General features: G+C 41.8%; 1 non-coding gene across 1 annotated transcript; it reads right to left on the bottom strand.

The window, feature by feature from the left end:
• Nucleotides 1-5,267: 5,267 nt before the first annotated feature.
• TRNAE-UUC (transfer RNA glutamic acid (anticodon UUC)) lies at nucleotides 5,268-5,340 on the bottom strand. Its single transcript has one exon. It is a non-coding gene; the product is annotated as a tRNA-Glu (tRNA).
• Nucleotides 5,341-8,381: the final 3,041 nt, after the last annotated feature.

Raw genomic sequence — 8,381 nt, forward strand, 5'->3', positions numbered from 1 at the left:
ATGATTCATGACAAATATAGTTCGTAGAAGTTTACATTCCTAAAAAATCTGGATCTAATAAAAATGTATATGGCTAATCATTAGCTTCTATCTGGCAATTGACCAGAGTAGGAAAGGATAAGAATAGAGTTATACACAGGAAAATAGATAGAAACCATCGATAGAAATTAAACTATCTAATTCTAAATTATTGATAGAAATTAGGTAAATATCAATCAAACAACTTAGAGATTCTATTATATGTTTATAGTATAGCAAAAGTGAAATAATAAAAGCCAGCATCAGATTCAAGTAAAGAATCCCAAAGGAAAAAATATTTGCACGGTGATGCATTCACTGTATTACTTATGATGCTCAAAATAATTTAGAAACAGCTCCTAAATCTCTCACAATAAAGATATGGTTGAATAAACGATGGCATGTCAATAAATAGAATATTATATAGTCATTAAAAATAGTAAGTGTGATGGTCATCAACATATGTATATTTGGAAAAAATGCAGGAAGACAAGGAGTATGTAGGCAACAATTCCAAGTGAATGTGCACCTTCTAATGAGGGTTAGAAGTGGTTTCAGAGAGGTGTACTTGGCTTATGGGGTTTCCTTTTCTACAAAGATAAGTGCATAACAGAAAGTGTATATAGACGTATATAAAAGAGGGGGTGGAGAGTAATTTCTTTTTTCTCCTTGATTCCCAGGGAGACCATAAGGATGAATTAAGTGGTTTGAACTTCTTGGATGAAAATATTAGATGCTTGAATTGGTGAATGGTTCGGGTACTTCCTTGGAGACATTGAAGAATATCCATGTGTCAACTGTTAGGATGTTTTAATTTAATTAACTTATGACGTTAGGAAATGCTTGTGATTCATTCTGTTGGTTTTTTTTTTAAGATTCTAGAATGCATCCCTCCTCACGTCTCCCCCACCCCTGCTGTCATATACACACATACACACATGTACACAGTACATTAAAATTAGACCTTATTATTTGGCATTAGTAAGAAAGGAAGAGATGGAATCTCCATAGTTACCGTGTGTGCCTCCACACCTATCATATTTAATTCATTGCCTTACTCCTCCCACTTGGCTCTCTCCTGCTACTCACTCACCAAACACACACACACACACACACACACACACACACACACACACACACACCCTACAAATTGCACCAACACCACCCAGAACTGGTTCTATGGATCTGTTACCGACCAGGGTTCTTGGACTCCTTAATCAATAGAATTTGATAAGAGGCCAGATGAGAAATTCAGGCAAGGCTTTACTGGGACTTGTGCTGCAGCAGGAGGGAACGAAAACAAGTAACAGGTGCCCTTGCTCGCTCTCTGGGCGGGGATGGGGGGGATGGGGGGGGTGAGCTGATCCTTTAAATTGACTAAGGGCAGGGGCGGATCCATGGGTCGGGCCAGAGGAGTGGCTTAGGTGGTCTGCCCACCCCCTCGGCGGTGCTGTGTGCAGGGATCTTGCGCGGTACCCTGCTTTTGCTCCCGATACCTCAGAAGTGGCAGTTGGGTTTTTGGTCTTTGTGTATCTTGGTATCCATAATTTGCCCCAAGTGTGTATGTACACAGTTATTTTTAGTCCCTTATAGTTTCTTTGTATTCTGTTGCTTGAGATGTTTGTCCAGGTGCAAGCACTGCAGCAAAGGGTCCCAGGTTCCAGGTCCCAGCCTGTCTCAGATCTGCCATTAATGATATGGTACCATAAACTGAGAAATTCTAAATCTATTTCTTTCTCTTGTCCTTTCCCTAGCTTGGTGTTTCCCCAGTACCAGTGATGATGTAACAGGTCAGGCTTACATCAGAACCAGAAGAAATGGGCAGAGTTGCCAAATCATTTGGAAAACACTTTATATGAAAACAGTGAATCTTTTAATTATATAAGGAGATAATTATATCATTATCATATAATGATAAAGAAATATATTTAAACATTAAATTTTAACATTACATTTCTCAAAACATAATGTTTCATTATTTTGAGAGGTATGAAAAATGAGCTTCCTAAATGACATCTGATGCTTGTGAAACTGCAAAAGAATTACAGAATGGCGATCTGTCCCACTCCTCCGTGAGAGTGCTCAAGATATGTTATTAAGTTAAGAAATCAGAATACAAAACTATGTAGATGATAAGAGATCAACTATGTAACACACATACACACTCATGCATTCGGAAAAAATTTTAATAGTGGCTATCTGGGAAATGGTGGAATTGTGAGTAATTTAAATTTTCTTCTATATAATTTCCCAAAGTTTCCACTTTTCTATCATAAGTGTGTGCTAGCTTTAGCACAGAGAGAAAGTCAGAAGAGTTGTTAATAGAAAACAATATCCAAGAGTCTGGGAAGAAGCCCTGCCATGAGGTCAAGGGGTGGCCGGGTCAGGGGTCGGCAGCTATTAGAGCTCCACTTACCGAGCGGAGTTCAATGAGGACTGCGTCTTGTCAGGGACAGGCTCTCAAAAGAGGATGGCCAGAAAGGGCTGGAGAAATAAATCAGGACTGAGAGAGTGACATGGCACATGTGACAAAACCTTTAATGCTTAGGTCAGATGGCTCCGAGGAGCGTCAGTAAGGAAGCGTAACCGTGACTATGCATTTGGAGAAGGTTAAACAGGACCTCGGAGGACATCTGCTCCAATCTCCTCATTGTCAGAAAAGAGCCTCAGAAGAGCTAAACTCATTCCCTCAAAGCCACTCCATGGCTCTCTGCTTCCCGGGGTGGTGAGTTGAAGTGCTGTCGTTGTGATTGTTGCCGCTGTTCGCATGATGAAAGGACATCACGTAATCTTTGACCAGGAGTGGAAATCCTGACGGGCCTGCTTCCCTAACGTCGCTCCAGGTGACTGGGACAGATTCCCAATATTTCTGTAATTCTCATGGCTCCAACCTTCCTCCCCAAACCTACTGCTTGGGTCTTGGGTCAAGCTCTCATTAGTTTGTCTCCTTTTCCTGTTTCTCCTCCTTCTTTTCATTCTCATAGTGTTTAAGTCTCCAAATAAATGTGAAAGAATAGTGCAAGAACTCTCATGTATCCTTCTCCTAAACAGAAAATTGGTAACATTTTGGCACATCCCTCTCTTTCCTTTCTCTCTCTCTCACAACACGCACACACACTATACACAACAAATACCCTCAAAGGTCTTATTTTCTCCCTGAATCATCTCATTTACTTTCACTGGCTCAGAAAATATCAATAGGCATTCATGCCACCAGTTGATGTATATCCGATGCTGTATATCTTAATTATATCTCACTACCTGCTGGACAATTCTATCTGGATGTCCCACAGGTACTGTGCAGTCAAAACTAAACTCATCTTCCCCCAACTCCGATTCTTTACTGTAGCTGGTGGCACCATGATTCCGCTCTGTCACCAAGATACAAACTTGGAAGTCAAACTGACCTTCCACCTGACCACGCATCCCATCAACCCCCAACTCCTGCCAAGGTTCCCTCAGAAACAAGTCTTAACTCAGTTTCATGACTTTTTCTCCACTTGGCTTCATATCAGAATCACCTGAGGAGCTCTTAAAAATCCCCACACCCAGGCCCCACCACAGGCCATTTAAATCGAGACTCAGGCATCAATAGCTTGTTAAAGGTCCCCAGGTGATTCCAATGAGCAGCCAAGCTAGGAATCTCTGGTTTAGCCCTCCGTCTGCTCTCAAGCGTCAGCATTCAGTGTCCCTGGCTTTCCACTTCCACTCCAGCAATAATGAACTTCTTATAAACGCACCTCTCCTCCTCCGCCTGGCTGCTGCTTGTCTCCATCACACTCCCCACCATCCCACCCTCCAATCTGGCTTACTCCTACTTATCTTATGACTCTGGCATTTGCCTCCTCCAGGAAGTCCTCTCTAATTCACCAATCTACGGTTGAGTTAGGTATTCCTCCTCTGTACTCTCTTGGTACCCAGTAATATCTAACATCAGTGTGCTTAGCAAGCTGTTTTTGTTTGTTTGTCTTTTACATCTTTATTGGAGTATAATTGCTTTACAATGGTGTGTTAGTTTCTGCTTTATAACAAAGTGAATCAGTTATACATATACATATGTTCCCATATCTCTTCCCTCCTGCGTCTCCCTCCCTCCCACCCTCCCTATCCCACCCCTCCAGCGGGTCACAAAGCACCGAGCTGATCTCCCTGTGCTATGTGGCTGCTTCCCACTAGCTATCTACCTTACTTTGGTAGTGTATATATGTCCATGCCACTCTCTCACTTTGTCACAGCTTACCTTTCCCCCTCCCCATATCCTCAAGTCCATTCTCTAGTAGGTCTGTGTCTTTATTCCCGTCTTACCCCTAGGTTCTTCATGACATTTTTTTCCTTAGATTCCATATATATGTGTTAGCATACGGTATTTGTCTTTCTCTTTCTGACTTACTTCACTCTGTATGACAGACTCTAGGTCTATCCACCTCATTGTCACAGCTTACCCTTCCCCCTCCCCGTATCCTCAAGTGATGGGTTGGATTTTGATCAGTATTTTTTCACTCCATACATGCCATATATATATATATTATATATGTAAAAGCATCCATGTATATCATATATGTACACATATGTATATTACATATTTTCTGGAACCATTTGAAAGTAGGTTGAAGACAGCAAAACACTTCACTCCTCAATTTTCCAGCATCACTTAAGAATAAGACATTCTCTGACATAGCTATGATATCATTATCACAACTAAAAAAACTAATATCTAGGGCTTCCCTGGTGGCGCAGTGGTTGAGAGTCCGCCTGCCGATGCAGGGGACACGGGTTCGTGCCCCGATCCGGGAAGATCCCACATGCCGCAGAGTGGCTGGGCCCATGAGCCATGGCCGCTGAGCCTGCGCATCCGGAGCCTGTGCTCCGCAACGGGAGAGGCCACAACAGTGAGAGGCCCGCGAACCGCAAAAAAAAAACCAAAAACTAATATTTAGTTCATACTCAAATTTCTCCAGTTGTCCCCCAAATATCTTTTATAGCTGTTTCAAATTTTTGGTCATTGATCTCATCAAGTGTTACATATACATGAGGCTGTTGAGTCTCTTTAATCTCTTTTGATTTAGACCAGTCCCCTCACATTTTATTTTTATTTATGTTTTTCATGACACTGAATTTTTAAAGAGTTCCAGCCGGTTTTCTTAGCTAATTTCCCACATTCTGGATTTGCATGATTGTTTCCTTATGATTAGATTCGGGTTAAACATCTTTTTTTTTTTGGCTGCACCACGCAGCTTGTGAAATCTTAGTTCCCTGACCAGGGATCAAACCTGGGCCCTCGGCAGTGAAAGTGCAGAGTCCTAACCACTGGACCACCAGGGAATTCCCTAAACATCTTTAAAAAGAATACTATATAGGAGGTGTTATGTGTTTCTTAATGCATCACATCAGAAGGCACATAACATCAGATTGTCCCACTGTGTTAAATTTGACCTCCAGGTTAAGGCGACGGCCACCAGGTCTTTCTATTGCAATGGTACAGTTTCCTCTTTGTAGTTAATAATCAGTGGAGAGATTCTCTGAGACCATATGAATATCTTAGCATCTGTTGATAATCAGAATCCTTGCCTGAACTGGGGTTGCAAAATGGTGCTTTTGTTAATTGTCCTTTTTTATTAGCTGGCATTCTCTGTCAAGCAGAAGTCTTCACTGCGTCTCATGTGCTCTCCCACGGCCGTCTTCTGACTACTTTTCCTGCCTCCAGTCTGGCTCACTCCACTCCGTCTGCTGCCAGAAGCAGCATATTTAATTGCAAATCTGGACACATCCATGCCCTGTTTAAAATCCTTCAGGGATCAGCTCAAATCTGTGATCTGGCTCCTGCCTACCTCTTTGGGTTCACCTGCCTCTGCACTCCCTCATGTACTCCACTCACTTCTCCAACCATAGCACCCTACTTCACACCCCTGGACCTCTGCACCCCCTAGTCCCTCAGCCTGCGAGACCCTTCCCCACCGTCCAACCTCATCAGACCTCCCCGCCCCCCACTTGTTTTTCCGGCTCTGGCTCATGCCTCGGCCCCTCTGAGCCTAAAGTTGAACAGGTGCCATTGGCGGGGGTGCTCTCGTGACACTTGTGCACGCGTCTATCATCACATGTGTGGCCCCGCATTGAAAATGTTTGCTTGTCTTTCCCACCTGATTGAAGCTCTTTGTGGGAAGAGGTTTGCCTTTCATCTCTGGATGACAAGAATCTATCATGATGTCTGGTGTTAAGTAAGCACTCAGAAAATATTTTCCAATGAAGTAACTCATGTTGCCTCAGATTCTTAGAGAATGTGACCAGCTTCCAGAACAACTAGATTATATGCTCTTTTAAGGACAAAAAGCATGTCTTATAAATCTTTGTTTTGCTCACATCTTTCACCCTATTGCTTGTTAATTTGAATTAGCTTTCAAGCAGGTATGGCTGTATTACTTTTTATCTGCCCATTTTATGTTTTCCTTTGGAGAATTGCTCCTTCTCTATCTAACAGGAGGGCCAATTCCTTGCCTGGTCTTCCCACACATAGTGGGCTCATAATGTGAGCTAGACATTAGAGGACTTACTTCATCCTCCTGGCTGTAATGGTTGGTTCAAGTAAGGATGCTTGGCCCAAGCCAGGCCTATTAGAGTCATCCTGGGACTTCTGAAGGAGCTAATGGGAAAGACAAGCAAGGAAAACCATATAGTAGCCATTGCTGTCAAGGTCCACCTTTGTCACAAGGTGAAGAGGCTACATGAGAATGAAGCCGCCACAAGGGCAAACAAGCCAACAATAGGGAGTTAGAACTAGTGACATTATTTAAACTCCTAAACCCAGTCACATCTGAAGAGTCATGTCTTATGTATTTTTTAATCCATATTGTTGCACATAGTGATTTTTCATTTTCATTGCTGTATAGTATTCCATTGGACAGTATTTCTATCGCTATTTTTACCCAACATACCTTTTTAAATTTATTTATTTTATTTATTTTTGGCTGTGTTGGGTCTTCATTGCTGTGTGCAGGCTTTCTCTAGCTGCGGCGAGCGGGGGCTACTCTTGGTTGCAGTGTGTGGGCTTCTCATTGCAGTGGCTTCTCTTGCTGCAGAGCATGGGCTCTAGGCACGTGGGCTTCAGTAGTTGTGGCACATGGGCTCAGTAGTTGTGGCTCGTGGGCTCTAGAGCACAGGCTCAGTAGTTGTGGTGCACAGGCTTAGTTGCTCCACAACACATGGGATCTTCCCGGACCAGGGATCAAACCCGTGTCCCCTGCATTGGCAGGTGGGTTCTTAACCACTGTGCCACCAGGGAAGCCCCATACCTTTTTTAAAATTCAAATTTGGCAATTTTCAACTCTGCCCTAGCTGTTACTTTTTTTAAATTTATTTTTATTGAAGTATATTTGATTTACAATCTTATGTTAGTTTCAGGTGTATAGCAGCAAAGTGATTCAGTTATATATAGATATATATTTATTTTTTTTCAGATTCTTTTCCCATATAGGTTATTACAAAATATTGAGTAAATAGTTCCTGTGCTATACAGTAGGTCCTTGTTGGTTATCTATTTTATATATAGTAGTGTGTGTATGTTAATTCCAAACTCCTAATTTATCCCTTTCCCTCCCTTTCCCCTTTGGTAACCATAAGTTTGTTTTCTATGTTTGTGGATCTGTTTCTCTTTTGTATATAAGTTCATTTGTATCATTTTTTTAGATTCCACATATAAGTGATATCATATGATATTTGTCTTTCTCTGTTTGGCTTACTTCACTTAGTATGCTAATCTCTAGATCCATCCATGTTGCTGCAAATGGCATTATTTCATTGTTTTTTATGGCTGAGTAATATTCCATTGTATAAATATACCACATCTTCTTTATCCATTCATCTGTCAATGGACGTTTAAGTGGCTTCCATGTCATGGCTATTGTAAATAGTGCTGCAATGAACATTGGGGTGCATGTATCTTTTCGAAGTATGGTTCTCTCCAGATATATTACCAGGAGTGGGATTGCTGGATCATATGACAGTGAAGAGTCATGTTCTAGACTTCCTGGCACATGAGTAAACACTTCCCTTCCCTCTTGCTCTTTAAGTTGACAAAATCCTGACATATATGCAAGATCTGACGCCATGACATTCCATATTTGGTTAGCAGGTAAACTGAGATGGAGAATATGAATTTCACCCCCATTTAGTTCTTTATTGATGTTTGAGAAATTATGTAGAGATGAAACCTTAAGTAGCTTGGAAACGTGGACTTTCATTTTTCTGACTCATGCTACCAAATTCCCTCCCTAAGGAAGAGGCAGAAACCTGGCTCAGAACAATGAAGAGATATGGGGAAGAGCAGAATTTCTCTCTTCTAACCTGTTTCCATAGTTCCCCTGGTGCCC

This window comes from Globicephala melas, chromosome 12, assembly GCF_963455315.2.
Source record: "Globicephala melas chromosome 12, mGloMel1.2, whole genome shotgun sequence".
In the NCBI taxonomy this organism is placed as follows: domain Eukaryota; kingdom Metazoa; phylum Chordata; class Mammalia; order Artiodactyla; family Delphinidae; genus Globicephala; species Globicephala melas.